This window comes from Alosa sapidissima, chromosome 13, assembly GCF_018492685.1.
Source record: "Alosa sapidissima isolate fAloSap1 chromosome 13, fAloSap1.pri, whole genome shotgun sequence".
Lineage (NCBI taxonomy): Eukaryota > Metazoa > Chordata > Actinopteri > Clupeiformes > Clupeidae > Alosa > Alosa sapidissima.
In genome coordinates, this window is record NC_055969.1 from 1,871,575 (window position 1) to 1,892,237 (window position 20,663).

At 39.3% G+C, this 20,663-nt stretch overlaps 1 protein-coding gene and 1 long non-coding RNA gene across 5 annotated transcripts in view; one reads left to right on the top strand and one right to left on the bottom strand.

Annotated features, from left to right (window-relative positions):
* LOC121680982 (homer protein homolog 1) overlaps window positions 1-20,663 on the bottom strand; it is a 170,170-nt gene that overhangs the window by 85,960 nt on the left and 63,547 nt on the right. The window lies entirely within an intron of this gene.
* LOC121681003 lies at window positions 1,109-20,509 on the top strand. Its single transcript, XR_006021912.1, has 3 exons — window positions 1,109-1,119; window positions 17,642-17,647; window positions 20,256-20,509. It is a non-coding gene; the product is annotated as an uncharacterized LOC121681003 (long non-coding RNA).

Genomic DNA, 20,663 nt, shown 5'->3' on the forward strand with positions numbered 1-20,663 from the left:
GTAAATTGACATAAGGTATGCCTACCCCATTGACTTTCTATCTGTACAGTAGCCAGCGTTACCGTGATTCCCACAATTATTAGCGATTTTATGACACAATCCTGAGCTCTATTTTTGAAGTTGTAGGCTACAGGTGATGAGAACATGAAATCACAGGTTGACGCAACCAACTTTTAGGGACTCGTTTTCCGACTGAGTTTTTTTTTTGGCAACACAGCTTGATTAAGCTTGAAAGTTAACCTACTACGGACCAGGTTAGTTCTGTGGCATGAATTCCCATAGTTACCAAGCTGGGATTAACATAAACCACACTAATGGAACGGAACTCTCAGTAAAATTAGAGACTTATCAAAATAAGCCAGGTGTATGGCCTTTAGCGAGGTTAAAGCAACACCAAAGCACTTTTCCTTTGTTGCACACACGTTATTTGTTTATCCAGCACCGGCTTTGCAAATAACAATGTCCACAGACAAGGTAGAGTATGTTGCATGATTTTATGAAAGTATGATGTATTGCGACATCAGAAGCAAGTCAAATTTGTAGTTTCTTATGTCTCATTCCATCGAACTACAGATCCGCTACCCGATCTGGCAAACTTGCATAGTGCGATTATAGCCGATAGAGGGTCGCGAAGCGAATGCAGAAGTGCCGTTCGCTCTGTTACGTGTTTATGAACCACTGAAACAATTTTGGAAACATTATTTTAAGGTACAAAAACTCTTTGGTATTGCTTTAATGAAATATCTGAAATTAGCTGAAATATCAATGCATCTGTATACTCGCCATTCCCGGCATTGTGCGCGCCGACTCACACACGCTACGCTATGCCTCTATTGAAAGTAGGATGGACAAGCTATAAGCCAAGACCAGGGAGCAGGTGTGTACCTCTACCACATATTTGTTAAGTTAAATTACCAGAGCACAACATAGCAGCCCGGCATGTCAGCATTTCACATCGCCCACGTCTTAAAAATAGACTTAAAAGGCTTATTAACTCACACAATGTGCATGAAAGTAGAACAAATTAATAAATATAAATTATTTTGAAAACTACATTTAAAAATTGGGATCAGAGGTTAAGTGGTTTGTGGTAAAATTGGAGCTGAATTGTGAACTGTAGTCATTAAGTTTGAATAGTCAGTTTGAGAAGATAACAAAGTTACAAGCGAGAGTTGCAGCACAGGGGAATGGCTGATTTGTAGCCTGAATTATCATTAAGTTTTGATAGTCAGCTGGATAAGTTAACGAAGTTACCAGGGAGAGTTGCAGCACGGGGGAATTAAGAGAAAGGAACAAGGAATCAGGGATCCAGCAAAAAGTAATGAAAATATTTATTTAACTATACTTCAACTCTACCTCTCAGACCTCTCTTGACACTGTTAGCTGTTCCTCCTGTTTAATTATTTTGCTTCTTCGATGTTGTGCAGAGTCAGTGGTGATATAGCCTGGGTGTTCCCATGCTGCCTTGCGCGCGATTTGATTCACGCTGCTAAGGCAGCCTGGAGACCATGAAGCAAATTTTCGCCTGAGATAGGGAACCAATCACAGAACAGGTGGGAAAGCAAGACGATGATGAGCTATGCACAGACGCATTTGATAGACATCCGTGGCACCCAATAAACGGATCTGGGCATTTTTTTCAAATACGAGAAAATGAACGTTTGGTTCCCAGAGCACGTCTCATTGAGAAGTGGTGGCGCTAGCCAGGCTAGTGGTGATAACCTCTCTACTGTACATCTCAAAGAAGGCAACTAGTGTTGCGCTGGTGAGCACAAGTATAAAGGCCTATAGCAGAGAATTTTTAATAGGGGGAGAACGTTCACTCTCAAAATACTTCCGGGTGGTACTGCAATGAGAAGGCACGCGTGAACAAGTGGAGAATGAATGGGGGGTTATGGAGCTGCATCCCCTAAATGCTATATTTCTTTGGATATATTTGTTTCTTATAATTGCATTAATACATGCAGTGCAGGAGAAATTGAATATACAATCAGTAGACAAATATTTTTTTAGGAATTTTTGTTTATCTGTAAAATCCCTTCCAAATGTGTATGTCACATGATACAGAGCAAACCACATTACGGTAGTCAGCCCGAGTTAGTCACTTTGTGTCTGATCAGCCAGGACCTTATCAGACCGTACATGACTATAGTGAAACCTTGTGTACATTACATGCATGCTGTTCCCTCAAACTATGGATTATACACAACTCTCTTCAAAGAAACGCTGTATAGCATGCCAAGCTAACCTTGAGAGTTAAGTGTTTCCAAAGATTTGGATTTGGATTGGATTTGGATCATTTATTTTTTTGAATGTAGACATTAGCAAATAAAATATTTAAGAATCAACATAGACATAGACAACAACAAAAAAATTGTTAAAAAAAAAAGGAGTAGAGGGAAGCAAAAGCTTGTAGGTCCCTACCCCCATCTTTCGGTTAAATGAATCTTTTACATGATCAACGTTAAGTATTTACATTACATATATATATTTCCACACCTATTTCTTATACATGCACATTTAACAGACATACCTCCTATGTTTATTTATATTCACAAATAATTATGTTGAAGATTAAAATCACTCATATGTTCATCATACATACATACACCCATACCTACACAAACACACACACACACACACACACACACACACACACACATAGCCCTTAATGAGTACAATTTAAGATAGTAAACTACTTGTCCAGTAAACCATTTCCATCACTGATTATTTTATCTCATATTTTGCTATTGTGTATAATTTGAGATGTTTTTTAAACTGCAATATGTTATCTGGTAAGTTTTTCCACAACTTCACCCCACAGACAGATATGCACCTGCTTTTGAGTGTAGAGTGTACCGTTGGTTGCCTCAGTTTCAGTCTCCCTCTTAAATTATAATCTCCTAGTCTGTCAATAAACCATCTTTGAATGTTTCCTGGAAGTAGGCTGTTTCTTGCTTTAAATACAATTTGTGAAGTTTTAAAATCTTTTAAATCCATAAACTTTAATATTTGTAATTTCAGAAATAATTAGTTAGTTTGTTCATAGTACCCCACATTATTAACTATCCTTAGCTTTTTTTTTTAATTGTGCATATTGTCTGTAGGGTGCTTTTGCAGGTATTACCCCACACTTCCACACAGTAACTCAAATAGGGGGAAAACAGTATACAGTACAGTTTATGCAGTGTTTTTATATTCAATATATGTCTTACTTTGACTAGTATCCCTACACATCGTGCCAATTTTGAGTGTACACGGGTGACCTGAGGTTTCCAGCTGAACTTGTGGTCAATCATTACACCTAGAAAGGAGTTTTCAAACACGCTTTCGATTTTTATATTATCGATCTTTAGTTCAATGTGTGTGTTTGCTTGTGTGTTACATTTGCCAAAAACCATAAATTTGGTTTTCTTTACATTGAGTGATAATCTATTTAAATATCAAACCACAATTTCAACTTGGTTAACTCAGTAGAGACAACCTCCAGCAACTGTTTGAGGTTCCCTCCTGCACAGGATACATTTGTGTCATCAGCAAAAATCACATTTTTCATGATCATAGAAGCATTACTTATGTCATTTATATAATAAATAGTTTTGGTCCCAGTATTGACCCTTGCGGCACACCACAGGTAATATTCATTTGGGTGGACCTGTTGTCCCCTATCTGCACAAACTGTTTTCTTTGTCCTATGTAGCTTTTTAACCAATTAAGTCCAACCCCTCTGATCCCATATCTTTCCAGTTTGTGTAGCAATATATCATGGTTTATTGTGTCAAATGCCTTCTTAAGATCAATGAATACCCCTATTGCAAACTTTTTGTTATCTATTGTGCTTGTCAGTTCTTCTACTAAGTCCATGAGTGCCAATGATGTTGATCGGTTTGTCCTAAAACCATATTGACTATCTATGAGTAATTCATGTTTGTCTATGAAACTGTCCAACCTAGAAGAAAATATTTTTTCCAAAATTTTGGAAAACTGGGAGAGCAGGGAAACTGGTCTGTAGTTATTATGACCGCCGCGCAGCGAAGCGGTACACGAAAGACCGGGGTACACGAAACTTGGTGGGCATGTAACCCCACATGGATAGCATGGAACCATCGTTTTTCGTTTTGATCTGTAGCCCCCCCGCTGGACTGGACCCCCCGAAAGGAGGGTAGGGCAGACACAGTTTTCTGTGAGTATCTCGAAAACCGTAGGGTTTAGGAGGACCATTTTTTTTTTGTATGTTGATCTCAAGGGGCCATGTCAACCCATTCCATAACCACTCATTTCATGTATAGCGCCACCTAGTTAAACACAAAAAAGTAAAAATGAGGTGTTGTAATTGAAGGTATCTGTGACCTAACATAGTCAAAACTGCACGAAATTGGAAGTGTAGGATCATTATGACACCCTCTGTATGCATGCCAAGTTTTGTGGAATTCCGTTCATGGGGGGCCACACAATAAATTAATTTATGTTACTATACACCAACTGGCCTGTAGGTGGCCGGAGACAGTTTTCTGTGAATATCTCGAGAACCGTAGGGCCTAGGAGGTCCACCTTTTTTATGTATATTGGACTTAAGGGGGCATGTCAACCCATCCCATTACCACTTATTTCATGTATAGCGCCACCTAGTTAAAAATTAAAAAGCAAAAAATTAGGTGCTTTCATCACAATATCTCTGGCTGACAAGGTCAAAACTGCACAAAATTAAAAGTGTAGGATCATTATGACACCCTCCGAATGCATGCCAAGTTTTGTGTACTTTCGTTCATGGGGGGCCTTACAATAAAATAATGTATGTGTACATTTAGTGACGTACACCAACAAGGATTCCCGGGACACTGAAAGACCGGGGTACACAAAACTTGGTGGGCATGTACCCCCACATGGATAGCATGGAACCGTCATTTTTCGTTTTGATCTGTAGCCCCCCCGCTGGACTGGACCTCCCGAAAGGAGGGTAGGGCAGACACAGTTCTCTGTGAATATCTTGAGAACTGTAGGGCCTAGGATGACCAATTTTTTCCGTATGTTTGCCTCCAGGGGTCATGTTAACCCATTCCATGTGCACACATGTGCATAAACAGATACACACGCACACACATACATTTACAGTAATCATACGTATGACACATACTCACACAGTAGACATATGTACGCATGCATGCACATGCACAAACACACATACGCAGGCAAACACACAAGCACACACATACACACACACACACCCACACACATAAACATAAACTTGTACACGCACACATGCACACAATTCAATAATTTTTCCCGTCATCTACTTCCTGAATTTTTGGTCATTGATACCCGGGACACCGAACCACCGGGGTACATGAAATTTGGTGGGTATGTAGCCCCACTAGACTTTTACGGAAAAATGTCATTTCGTCCCCAGGGACCAACACCACAACCCCCCCCCCCCCCCATGCTGGGCCCCCCGAACCGCAAAAAAAAACAGTTTTTCCTAAATAACTACCTGAACCGTGGCACTGAGGATGAAGAATCTTTTATGGTATGTTGGTCTCAAGGGCCCACATCAACCTGGCTCATAATCACTCATTTGTGATTTGCACCCCCACCCCCCCGGTAAAAAATGAAAATGCAATATTATTCTGGTTTAATCGCCCCTATCTTCAGTTAAGATGTTCAGAACTGCACGAAATTTTATGTGTATGATTGACCTGGCATTCTCTGGGGGTATGCCCAGTTTCGTAGAATTTCATCCATGGGGGGGTCTAAAAAAATTAGGTTATGTGTACATTTAGTGACTGTACACTCATTGGCCTGTAAATGGCGGTGCACACATATACACATGCACACACACAGGCACCCACATACTATCGGTATTAGAACGGCCGATACATAATTACAAATTCAGTAGGATTAACAGAAAGCCAAAATAAATATTTATCATCATCATCATGGCTGCATTTTCAGTATTGGCGATAAGTAGTCGTTTGTCCATTAGATGGCGCATCGTTGCAGTGAGATGTAATTTTGTTGGAAGTTAAAAGTGGGTTGGAAAAACAATGGACGCTTCCTACAAGGACTGTAATTTACCGCAGCGAACATCTAATAAGGATAGGACGATGTTCACATGAAGTGTAATTCCCATTTCTTCTTGAAGCCGAAATAAATCTGAGGATGTTTATCGGACATGCTTGGTTTTTACTGCAGGTACGTTAATCTTGTAATATCAATAAGGACCTAGGTAATGTTACCGTTAGCGTTGGTTGAGTGATGGAGGCCCATTTGATTGATTGCATTTGTAGAAAATTATAAATGCGGTTATACCAAGCAAATTGATAGCAGCACTGTTTGTATCTTTCGACTGTCATTTATTGCACGTGCTACAAAATCATTCTGTGCAATGGAAGATTTACCAACGTTACACCGGTCTGATACAGTTTTGCCTATACATGCGTGAGACTGAGACGCCTGTTTATTTTGTTTTAAGTGCGTGCAGGGTGTGAGAGGGGAATCGATGTGCTTTGATTCCAGCTTGGTAGTTGTAGTCTGTGAAATTAAAAAGCACGTGTGTGTGAAGTATCCAAACAATGACACCTTCATTTCATTATGGCTGCTTTAGCAACACACCTTAAGCTACTGTGTAGTGGGGTCCCATTTAGAAGTGGCTAGGCCTACTTCATTCGCGCTTTCCTTGACTCATGGAGCTGCGTGAATGTTATTACAACTTTTCGCCACGATATGGCAGTTTAAGTCTGCTTGATACTGTAAGGCGTAAGCCATTGGTTTCCAAAGGAGATTTTATTTGTGTCGCCAGCATAGCCTATTGACAATTTATGTTGTAAATAGGCTTACCTTATAGCCTAATCCTACCTGTAGCTTAGGGAAGCTAACAGCTTTCTATTAGGATCTAGTTTGTTAGTTACCGTTTTGTCATAACTCCCTGATGCATTTTTGCATTTAGAATAGCCAGAGCGTGTATATCTCAATCGGAAAATTAAACAATATCGGGTGCTTATGGACTAGGGTGAACCCAGCCTGATCTGTCCGCTATTTATTTTTTGATTTCTTAAAAGATTGAGCTTGGTCTGATGAAAGCCAGACTAGCCATGGACCTCAGTTACACAATGCAAGGGAACATGAATCAGCCTATATTTGCACGGACAAAAGCTCTTCAACTTTGGCCCATTAAAATGTGTATGAACAATCTAGCGACGCATTTCATCAAGGCCCATTTGGACATGTCAGTTATTTGCACCACTGGTTAGATGCAAAACAGCATTTCGTTTCAGACTACTGTTACTTAATTTGTGCATTAACAATAACGTTTCAGACTACTGTTACTTAATTTGTGCATTGACAATAAAGTATTACATGAACTAAAGATGACTAAAATCTTATGTAGAAGAAGAAACATTCACAAAAAATCCATCCATCCAAAAATGACCTTTGTTTTTGATAGCTGTTGAAAACGGCATGGAACTGACAGAGATGTTTTTGTTTATAAATACATAAAAATAAATAAATAAATAAATAAATAAATAAATAAATAAATAAATAACATTATGCTGATACCTTTTGCTTTTCCCAAATACAATGTAGCCTACAGGTTTAAGTGACCTTTCATCAATCCAGTTGCAATGGATGAACTGTGATGAACTGCCCTACTTGTGATTGTTTAGAGATTTTAAAGGTTTTATAACAATACTACATCTTCTTTGGCTATTCTACAATCTATTCATCTTTTCAGCACCAGTAGGCTACTTTCTGTGCAGCCGCACACACACACTCAGGCATGCCAAACAAGCATACACAAAAGTTTCAAGAGTGGGGGATGGAGTAAAAGATGGAGACAAATTGAAGTGTGATTTATTTTCGCGGAACGGATGTACAGGACTGAGCGGCGGTCATATTTTGTACCGCTATGCGGTACATCTAGTTGTAGAGATTTTATCCACCTTCTTTGAAGATTGGATTTACCTCAGCAGTTTTCATTTTGGTTGGGAAGGAGCCCGTTTTAAGTGAAAGGTTACAGATATGTGCTAAGGGATCTGCTATATTAATAATAACTTTTTTTACTATTGTCATATCAATACCATTCCAGTCTGTTGATGTTTTATTTTTAAACTTGTTAACAATATCAATAATTTCATTTTTATCTGTATCCTTCAAAAATATGGTATCTGGGTTCCTCTTACCCAAATAATGTGATACACTTACCCCTTGAGGAAGGTTTATCTGCTCTGCCAGTTTGGGGCCCACATTTACAAAGAATTTGTTGAAGCCTTCCACCATCTCCTTTTTATCATTATTAATAATCTTATCATTGTCTAGAAATTCTTCTGGCAAGCCAGAGCTGGTCGATTTATTTCTTATAATTGAATTTAATATCTTCCATGTTATATTTATGTTATTATGACCACCGCTAGCGAAGTGGTCATATATACTTATATTTCTTTTATTTCATTATACTTCCTTTCTTTCTCCTTATTTCTATACTTAATAAACTCTCTGTATAAGGTGTTCTTTTTTTTACAGGCATTCAACAGACCCTTTGTATCCCAGGGTTTATCTGAGCGATTTGCTCGTTTTCTGCTTTGCTGAATTGGACAGCTTCTGTCATATAACATCAAAAACGTTTGCAAGAAGGAATCATAAGCATAATCAACCTCCTCTGCATCATAACCTTTCTCCAGTCTTGTGCACTTAATTCATTTCTGAACTTGTTTAGAGTGTCAACCGTTCTTAATCTCCTTTCTATCATTTCATTCCTTTCAGCCAACCTGAGCGCACAGCTGTAGATTACAAACACTGGTAGATGGTCACTGATATCATTTAATAATAATCCACTTTCTATATTATCTATTAGGTTATTAGTAAATATGTTATCTATAAGTGTTGCAGTGAGAAGTAATTCGACTAAGTTTAGTAATAATAGGATATAAGCTTCTGCTGTGCATTGCATCAATGAATTCATCTATTGGTGTTAGTTTGTTAGGATTCAGAAGATCTAAGTTGTAATCGCCACAGAGGAAAGTTACCTTTTGCTCGGTGTTTGTAACCATACTTTTCATCACCTCCTAGAACTTCTCTATGCTATTGTTGGGAGCCCTGTATGCGCAGCTGACAATGATGTTCTTCCTTTTCCCCATATAAATGTCAATAGTAATACATTCACATATATCATCAATTGCAGGCGTCATACTTTCAACAATCTTGTACTTAAGTCTTCTATCAACATAAAGTGCAACTCCCCCTCCCCTTTTGTTTCCTCTGTTCACATAATTAAAATTATAACCATCCAGCTCAAAATCCACCCCTTTATCCAGACTAATCCAGGTCTCTGAGATGGCGATTATGCTGAACAGGTGAGGTGAACTGGTCTAAATAGTCTTTGATCTTGTGAAAGTTAGCGTAAAGGCTTCTACTATTGAAGTGTATGATCTTTATATATTGTTCTGACCTAAACATTTCGTTGAACTGATTTTCCGTATAGTAGTCACAATTTGTCACATTGTTGAAGGAGTTACTCTCTGGATCTATGTCTGAATCCAAGTCAAACATAATGTCAGTTGTAGTCTTGCGCATCCGTTTACTGCAACATCACAAATGTCATATGAACACTCCCCCTCGGTCATACACGCTGTCATCCATCCATTCATGTGCATCCATATTCTCAGTTGTATGCTTACACACCCATTTCTTGCCACATGTAGTATCACTAGTATGTCATAAGAACACTCACCCTCAGTCACACACACTGTCATCCATCCTTTCTCACGGTCACTCTTAAACCAAGTCCACAGCTCACACATAAAAGCCGCACAGTCTGGTTTTGTCTTCATAATCACAGAAAAGTATGTGTGAAAAAAGCAGCAATGATACAGAAACCTAAAGCAAATGCAGTACCAGATAGAAATCCATTTCAGGGGAAAATATCTCCATGAAAACATAATATCCATCATTTGTAGTAAAGATAAAGTCACTGTTTGATGTTCTACCATTGAATGTCCAATTATTAATCTGTAGATTTTTTTTTCTTGCTTTGCCGAATGATAAGTTTGTCATACCTCAGAAAGGGAATGTCCCCCCTCTCTCTGGCTTCTTTCATTTTAGGCAAGAGTTCCTTCCTTGTAGAGTTATCTACATTTCCTGTCACATGATGGTCTTGAATAATTTACACAAAATGGCTCCTTGAATTGTGGTTACGCCACTTGACACTTTAAGAAGGGGACTTGATAGACATTATTCCCCATTTTTGTTAAAATATGTAGAAATATTGTGTTGCATTAAATTTATTTAAAACAATTTTTTATTTGGTATTTTTTTTTTTTTATTTGGTCAGTTTATTTTCAAATTATAACACTTTTAAATTGAACTAATAGACACACAAAAAAATTAGCATCACGCCATCGGTCTGTATTTAGAGAAAACAAGGATATCGGTCGATCAGCACCTTGCTGCAAAATATTAAATTGTTGCAATGGCCATATGGTCATAACAATAGCGTATCAGGTTACCATAAGCTGACAACACAATCAATCACAAGACAAAAATTCTGAGTCAACACAGACATACCCTTCTATGAACCTAGAAATATGATTTTGAAGGCCAAATGTGTAGGCTGCGCAGTAAAGTTTGGATAAAAAAACCTTTTTCTTCCTCATTAAGACGCTTGCTGTGTGAGAACAGGAAAGTTTCCTTTTTCTTTCGTCTGATAACTTGGCTTTTGGCCTCTTCAAGAAGTCATCATAAATAGGCTATCCACTCATAATTATTCTGAAGAAAATGTATATTTTAGCCAAGAGATTTAGGAAGAGGAACAGCAACCTAGCCTAAACACAGTTGTTGCTGACCAGATTCCTCACAGAGATTGCACCCGATTGGTCCGATTGAATATGTTTTGGAGTTGGTGGCCTATTTAAAAACAAAAACATTAGGCTAAGCATTAGGCTATTTTTGCCCTTGTCGTCTTTAGAAGTTGATCGAACTGAGGTAAGGTTGTCGGACTTAGCAACAGTACCTAAGGGGGGGGGGGGGGGTTGAAGTTATCTCCCCTGAATTTTCTGATTGGTTGACAAATGTGATCCAAACGTAACGCTGTCTACAGTTTTGAGCGAGCGGACAGATGAAGTTGAGTGAGCGCGAGAGATCTCCAGAGCGAGCGGAGAAACAGTTTATGTGAGCATGTAGAGTGAAACTGAATGAAAGGGGGATGTTGTTGCACATATTGATGTTAGCAAACATGCAGACATTTGTGGTGCACAAAATAGATTCCTGTTTGCTCAAGTTTTTTTGTGCTCGAGTTTCGTTTTTCCTCAAAATATAATTTGTGTGCTTGCTCAAAACATTTTTCAGCGCTCAAATTGTTCTACTGCTCGCACATAAAAAAAGGAATAAATGTAACTCCATACACTGAGGCTATTTAAATTCCAAAGGCAACTCTACCAGGATACATAGTCTTGTGGTGATTGGTTGAGAGGAAATATACATAATACGCTCGTTTACAATTCACAAACTTAACCTCTGGTGTATGGACAATAAAATGCCTAGGTATATTAATATTGTTTGAAGGCATTATAGTGAGCCATGAAATCACATTATAAACTTAAACTTAAACTGGACCAACGGGGGGAGGGGTGGTAATTCAAGGTAAAATGCTGACCTGGCCTAAGAGATACTTGAAAATACAATACAAAAATCAAGTAAAACAACATCAAAAAATCCCTAGCATATGGGCCAGCTCAGCTTCTATTCTAGGGGCAGCCGTGGCCTACTGGTTACCGGAGGGTTGCCGGTTCGAACCCTGACCAGTAGGCACGGCTGAAGTGCCCTTGAGCAAGGCACCTAACCCCTCACTGCTCCCCGAGCGCCGCTGTTGTTGCAGGCAGCTCACTGCACCGGGATTAGCGTGTGCTTCACCTCACTGTGTGTTCACTGTGTGCTGAGTGTGTTTCACTAATTCACAGATTGGGATAAATGCAGAGACCAAAAGAGTTTATATACTCTAAAAGGTTCTATTCCATTCTATTCAATCTATTTTGTCAACTTTCAGAGAGGCCACAAACAACTGCCACCACTGTCCATCGACGGAGATGCTGTGGAGAGAGTGAGCAGCACAACATTTCTGGGGGTGCACATCAGCGACGACCTCTCCTGGACCACCAACACAGCATCACTGGCGAAGAAAGCCCAGCAGCGCCTCTACTTCTTGCGCAAATTGAAGAAGGCAAGTGCCACGCCTCCTGTCATGACTACATTCTACAGAGGGACCATCGAGAGCATCGTCTCCAGCAGCATCACAGTGTGGGGCGGAAGCTGCACAGATCAGAACAGGAAGACCCTCCAGCGCACTGTTAACACAGCTAAGAGGATCATTGGAGCACCACTCCCCTCCCTGCAGGACATTTACACCACCCGCCTCACCCGCAAAGCACTAATGATTGTCAAGGATACAACCCACCCTGCACACGAACTGTTCAGCCTCCTGCCCTCTGGAAAGCGGTACAGGAGCCTCCGCTCCCGCACCACCAGACTGGCAAGTAGCTTCATCCACCAAGCAATCAGGATGCTGAACACTCTACCCACTCTCCCATCACTGACAGCCCCCCCCACCCACCAGCCAACCAGGAACCTAGGAAACTAGGATCCTGTCTACCAAACCCCCCCCCTCCCCCAACACCGCCATGTGGAACTGCACTGTGACTGCGCAGCCAAACGTGTTGCTGCTTCACATCAAGCCTGATATACTTGAATTACTGCATACTGCATATCAATGTAAATATACAGGTCACACAAGCACAAGTTTAAACTTCATGTAACTGTTAAGACTATAGAAATATACAACACAACTACCTCTATTCTTTTTTTTTTATATATATGTCCTATATTTCTATTTTGATACATACATGTTCTATATTTCAGTCTTGCACTTTAATTTAATGTTTATTGTCTATGGCTATGTCCATAGTATGTCTATGTCTGTATTTAAAGCATGTCTATGTCTGCATGGGAAAGTAAGAAACGAAATTTCAATTCTTTGTATGACCAGTGCATGTAAAGAAATTGACAATAAAAGCCGACTTGACTTGACTTGACTTTGTCATTTGAATTTTAAAAGAGAACATAACTGAACTGAACATAAATAGGCTATTCCACATGGCAGTCCCACAGACACCAACCCAGTGTTTTTTTCTATAGAGTAGAACTGGTTTATCAATATTATTGAATTTGCCACCAAGGTCTAGCAACATTATTGAATGTGCCACCAAGGTCTAGCACTGTTATCACACACCACCAACAAATCATGTATAACCTTCTGAAGGGCATTTTCAATGCTATGCAGCTTACATAGGTCAGGGTTGAACTATTCCAAGAGTTTTCTTAGTAAAGTTGTTCTCACAAGTTGAATTTACTGTTGAATTATTTTAGCTGAAGATAATAAATCTGATGCTTACAGGGCGCTAGAGTGGTCGCACATGCGACCAAAAAGGTGTGACTAAAATTTGTCCTGGGTTGCACTGGTGCACCTAACGTCATAAGGGTGAGGCCTAGACTTTCCTCACATCTGCTGTCTCTGCAAAAACGAAGCTTTTGTTCTCATTTGACTAGTGTTGCACGGTGCACCAATACTACAAAGTATCACAATACCCTGAAATTAAAAACGTAACAGTACCCTTTAACCTGCAGCTGTCATGTGATAAGTAGCGAGACGTAGCCACTAGTTTAAAACCTGATATGGAACAAAACAAATAAAGACAAAAATAGCTTTGTTTGTGATCTCTCACTGTTTCCTCAAAGCTCTGGTGAGCTCTGGCTCAAAGCTCCTGTTCTCAGAGACTGTTGATAAACCAACCTAACCTATTTTTTGCTAGAATTCATAGACTACCACAAAGTTGCTGAACGTATGTTATTTCAGGTTAGTTTGCAACAATATACAAGTTTAACCAAAGTCCTTAGCTGCTAGCTAGCTAGCGAACATAACTAGCTGTTCCCATTCACTTTCCGTTTACTGTGCTAACGTTGGCTAGTTAGCACGCTAGCTAGCTCGGTTAACGGGCAAAATTAAATTTTTCATTCCGTGTCCGAACGAGTGTTTCATTGGCATCACACACAAACAAATGGTATACAAAATTATAAATTATTTATAATTATTAAATTATTTGTAAATAAAATGGTATACAAAGTTATATTTATATGTTATTATTGCCTATTCACAATAAAGTTTATGTTTTGACACGCCTATTTTGGAGTCCGGAACTAGTGCCATTTCGTTCCATTAGTGAATCGTCTTATGATTCATCTTAGTTCACTATAGGATCTTTGGTAATATTATACACCATTTGAAAGCTTGGACTCTTGGGAATCCATACATGACAAAAATTGTTATGTACAATCTGTATAGTGCTTTACATGGTCAGATTAATCTCACTACGTCTCAATTAATTTGTATAAAAAATGCCCTCCTCCCCCATTGGTTCTTTATTCTTCTAGCTGCAGTGTGTATCTTTAGCAATAAGTAGATGCACACCCACTGAACCAAAAAGAAAATGCAAAAAGACTTGCGTGTGTAATTATTCCATATTTTATGTAGCCATTCTATATCAGAACCTCTGACATACAATCCAAATAGTCTACAAAAAACCTCAGAGTGTTACCTTTCAATTGAGACCAGACTTATGCTTCTACACCAAGAGGTTGCTACACAGTAAGGCTTTTATTGTCAGTATGCATTGTCCTATGGGGAGTTTCCATAGGGCATTTTACAAAATGCATGAGCATACCTTGGCAAATAATCGTCTTAAGTACTCATTTTTCATTCTATAATGATCTACTTTTGCACAAAGCTTCACAAGACTACTCAGTTGTGTTTCTAAAGTCATATCAAGTGACCTAGAGGGCAGAAATGTGGTCAGTTCAGAGATGCTTGTTATCTGGCAGAAATAAAAAACAATATTCTAGCCTCTGTAGCTCTGTGCCAGTACTTCACACGACTATTCTGATTGTTTTCTAAGAAACTACACGGTCTCAGCTTTCTAAAGAGGTCATGCATTTGATGGTAGGCCAAACTAGGTGGGAACAGTGGCCTCAGAAGTAGGATGTGCAATTTCGGGGGGAAAAGCCTAAAAATGCCCATCCCATATGAAGTTAAGTGATGCTGTGGCCGAACATCAACAAATAATAGTAGACTAATGTTAAGCTGGTTTGCGGACTTCCCCCTCTTAAGTTTGTGTTGCTAACCTACTTGGGGCAGCCTAAACTAACAATATGCCCGATTTTACTTTGTCTTTTTTTGAGGTGGTTTCCATGAGTGAAAACTAGGGTTGTCAAACGATTATTTTGTTCTTAATTGCGATTAATCGCCAAATTTGTATAGTTAATCGCGATTAAACTTTCCAGAAGTCCTTATTAACAATGTAAAGCCATTATTAGCAGTGTATCTTGGTTGGGAATCAAATAAATGCAAAGAAAGTTACTTTATGATTTAACTTTAAGACATATTTGATTATTTCAAATCAAATTTCAAAAGAACTGAGGCAACACAATGTCTTCTTCAGAAATATAGCTGAATAAACTGAAATAAATGCTACAGAAGAAGTGCATGCACAACATGTAGGACACATCATAAAGGACATAACAAACTAAAAATACTCATTATCTTTGAATTCAGTTGAAAATAAGGAAGTTTTCATATTGAGAAATATGCAAGTGCATGTGTAAAAGCATGTTTCAATGAAGTGCATTACAAACAGAAATAGCCTAGTCCATCTCCATTTACTATGTTCAGTTCAGTTAACTACAGTGGGCATTACTTTCAAATGGCCACTTCAAACTTTAGTACCACTTTCAGCCACTGTGCGTCGCTCTGCCACTGTACATCGCTCTGTCAGTAGCCTGCCTGCCGCCTCTTCTGAAAAAGCAGGAGGCTACCTTTAAACATAATTGTTGCCGAGAGGAATCCCAGCATACGAATTCAATAACAAAATAAATCATGCATAATTAAACATTACCTCGATTTAGGCTTGGGTATGGCTTAAGGCTTGGCTACACAGTGGTAACGAAAATCGAAATCTGCTTTTGAAAGCCTACCGGTGCCGCTCCACAAAACGAACAAATATCTTAATTTGCTGTCTACGTTACTGTCAGCGTTGGGGGTAACTACGCAAATCAAAAAAGTGTCTTGTGCAAGAATTGTTCATGCAGACTACAACTGGCACGGTGTAGCCTACACAACTTTGTTCAAAATTGATGCATTCAAGTTAACTTTGCAAAGTTAGTGTTATAGCATACTTATCACAACGTTGTCAATCGCAAACGCTAATTTATTCTAACGTCTCTATATGGAACTACCTGCTTCATTTGCAGAGAACGAAGAGAAAGCACCTTTTTGATAATTGAGCCAGTAGAGAAATAACTGTTCAGAATTAATCTGTAGCCTTGGGTAGGCTTCTGCAGAAAACAATGTTGTTGGCGATTTAATACTATCTAGCAACGTTTTTATGTGTGTTTAATTTACAATGGAACATTATGTATTTATTTATTATTATATCTGCAGCACCAGCTGATTTTAACTCTGTTGAAGAGGATATATTTAGAACTAGTCATTATTTCAATAAATTTGACAATTTTAAGCTTGACCTACCACTTTCTTACAGCGATGAGGGACAGGTGGGGCTCGAAAATGCCCCCTTGATCAAAGTGGGGAATGAAAGAAAATGTTTGAGAACCACTGGCTTAACAAGTTACCTGCAGTCCAGAACACACAGAATATTGCAACAGAAAGTTGCCTTTATAATCAACTAGCCTATTTGTTCCAACAGCATTCAAATAAAGCCTTTATAAAAGTGAAAAAAAAATATTCCATAAGAAGTAAAATAAAATACTGTTACTGTAGTAACTGTACCACAATATCCCAAGCTTCAAAGAGCTCCCCACGTTTGTGACAGGCAAACGTGACACCACTAAATTCTCAGCTTGTTTATACCCCACGCTGAACGAGTAAGACCGCTAGGCTCATCACTGTGGGGTGTAGCCTACTCTCTGGGATTTAAGTCAAGCAATATAACCATACAAATGTTTCATAATGAGTAATTTCGGCTTTGTCTGAACTGCCCATTGTAGGCTACGTAAAAAATAAACAAGTAGGCCTATCCCCTATCCAATGATATCGGCAAATGTTTTCCAAAGTAAGAATTTCACTTCACCATGCACCTTCTACAATGAATAGCTCATTACACTTATGTTACTGTTAAACGTAGCCCTAACTGGTATCATTACAAACATTATTCTGTGTCCTAAAAACTGGCATTTTATGGCATTGTGTCATGTAAGGTCGTTGCAAAATCTAGAGAAATGTGTGAGGTGGTCAGCGGGGGACAATTGAGACACACATTGAATTGTGTTATTACTTGAACATTCCATTTGTAGGCTAGGCCTACTGTTCGCCATATCTGTTCCTGTGTCACATTTTGTTCATGATGTATTCCTTTTAACCAACGCTAATTTAAATGTAATGAATGAATTCCGACTAACGGTTAGTTAACTATACATCATTAAAGATGGGTGTCTCAACTCATGCACGAGCTTGACTGAAGTGACCACCTTGATTGGCTGATGATTGTAACGCGGGAATGATTCCAAACACCTCCCTTACGATGATGAGTGACAGGTGACAGGTATGAGAATGCGTGCGCTTTACAAGGACGGAAGATGATGAATAACTGAATAAAAAGGCCTAGCCTAAATGAATCAAGAGTAAGGCTAAACAAATAGCCTAGTAGCCTAATGAAACATACAGATTGATGCAGTATCTTTGTAACATTATTAAATTAATCTGTTACTACGCCTATGCCTACGTTTGCAAAGAGGAGAACATTTTAATTTGATTCACAATAACGTTACATTTAATTTACATGTTGACAATGAGTAGCCTAGTTTCGGTTGTTGTTGGTGGCGTTATTGCATGTTAGTTATGCCTACAATGCAAAATTGCTTCCTCACGATTGGAAGCTCCTGTAGCCGCATGGGATTTCAAAACATGGCGAAATGCCACAAAAAACGGTTTGTGAATAGGTCTGTGAGTTAGGAGTCCTCTCGACTTCTTTTAAGCTGTCACAGAGGTGAAAAGGTGTGATTTGTTGGGGGCAGGGCCGGATTAACAATTCATAGACCCCTGGGCAAAAATGTCTGATGGTCCCCCCCTGCCCCCCAGCCAACGTGAATCAGGAGGTCAGTTAATAGTCCTATATCATGAAGATTTTTCATCTGTGAGGCCAAGCCTCACCAAGTAGCCCGTTTGTTTACAACTAACATTACATTTAATTAAACTGCTTATAGGTTATGCCGAAATAGTTTTCAACATTTTGAATATTAGTGTCGGGTGAATTAGGAAATGTTCTCAAAGTAGCTGCTTGGGATTCCGTCAAGCAATATAACCATACAAACACGCGGCCTGCACTTATTGTTTCAAAAGGAGTAATTTCAGCTTTGTCGGAACTGGCCATTGTAAGCTAGGTAAAAATAAACTTCCAAAACTAACGAAAAATATTTATATTTTTTCAGTTAATTCAAAAGTTTCCAAAAAGTTAAAAACAGATGACGTGATGCGCGTCATTGACATAATGCGCAAATAATATAGCCTAGATATTCCAATATATTAGAATGTGTTTATTTTAGAGGGAAAATTTGAACGTCATTTTTGAGCAATTTTGACAGCCCTAGTCCACTGTAGGCTACGCCAATCGGCTATTACTGTAACACTTTCCACCTAGCCCCGGTGAGTGGGGGTCGTTATTAGGTTGGATTTTGTAGTTGGGCTACTGCAAATGTAACACCCTCGTTTCTATGAAACTAAAACAACTGAACCAGGAGACTTTGTCACAAGACAAAACAGATGTCTCAAAGCCCATTAGATTAACGTGAGCCTGTGGTTTAGATTTGTAAGAAAAATATTTGGTTAGACTAGTCTAGCTAACTTCACACTGACACAACGTAACAATGCTCTGAAGTCGCGCAACATGAAATCCAAAACTTTTTGATTACCAAGTTGAAATTTCCAGCTCAACCACAAATAATTCCGATTCTTTTTAATATCATCCAATAACTAATTCAATGTTGATTTAGGCCTATAGGCCTAACTCGGCTTAGCAACACCATTGAACACCACTTAAAAGTTCAACGAAGAGTTGCCATTGCTGCTGCTGTGCTGAAGAGATGTGGACGGCACGGCAGGGCATGCCCAATGAAAATAAATGAACGCAACGCAACACAACACAGACCCCGCTTCTCTCGCGTCAGTCACTGAAATGAACGCAACACAGAACCCGCTTCTCGCGGCAGTCACTAACAGTAGCCTAGAATAAATGCATGGGGAAAAACACTTTGATGATAAGCGCCGCGCAGCAGCAGTTTGTGACGTTGTTTATTAGTGTAACCTCATGTATGAAAACTAGTATTGCCAGGCAATACTAGCCTACTTTGAAAAGTAGTATTGCCGTGGCAATACCGGTGACGGCGGCCATGTCCTGAAGTAGCCTAAAGCATGTAGGCTAATGATTCCTAAAACATATACGAAGTCCATTCTGTGGCTATTGAAATTTGGGTATATCGTGTTAACTGTAACCCACCCTCTGAAGCCTTTCGTGAGGCAAAGAAAATACTTTTTAATGAACCTGACGTGTTCTTCATTCTCTGATTCTAAAAATGTTATTTTTGAGTCATTAAAAACTTAATACAAAGTGTTTTTGAGCCATTTTAAATCGCTGAGCTGCAGCATCGGGTGTTCGTAGACTGTGCGCTCCTCCTCCGTCTACTGACAGGCAGGGCATATACATTTCTTCTACGGCTGCCAACGGGATTCACTCGCAGTTAACCAAATATTTCTTTATTAGGGCAGGGCAGGCATATTTCTGGCTATTAAATTATTTCTAATAATAATCTAATAATTAGCTAACCAGTCAGCTAAAGTCTGTAGTTGTAACGGATGCCAGCTAGCTTAGCTGTGCTTGTGGAACATTGGAAAACCTCACTCCCCGACGCCTCAAGAGTGCTGCTGGCATGCGAGCCAGTAGCCTGGGCTATTGGCTCAATTGTTAGCGCGCTCGCCTCCCGATCCGAGGTGCTGCTGTTGCTGTAAACAATGTTTAGCTCGTAAATCAGAAGGTAAGTAACTTTGGCCGCGGGCCACTATTTTTCTTAGCCAATAGTTGGCGGGCCAAAGTAGCCTTTAGGCTACTATTAAATGCAGCTCTGGTGGATGGTCTATTAGTCCACACCAGAGGAGGCTCCTTCATTGAGGAAAGGGAGGAACACCCTCCCTAAAATTTCAGAGAAAAATACAAAATATATAAAGTGAATTACTAATCTGATAAATTACTGTTAATATTACTATTTTTAACACTTTGAATGAACAAAATTGTTCCCCTAGGTCAAAATGCCAACAGCACCCCCTATCGCAATTGAAAATTACTGTATGGAGGAGCTTCCTCCTCAAGCCCCTCATTGAAGTCCATTATAAGCGCCTCGGACCCCAGCGGATCCTGAATCACGTCGTTTTCAATGGCCAAGGGAGGAAGCTTCTCCGTACAGTAATTTCCAATTGCGATAGGGGGTGCTGTTTATAGCGGCAAAGGTGCAAGAACGTTATTAGTCATACAGCTAAGAATCTAATCTTGTGTTGAAAGGAA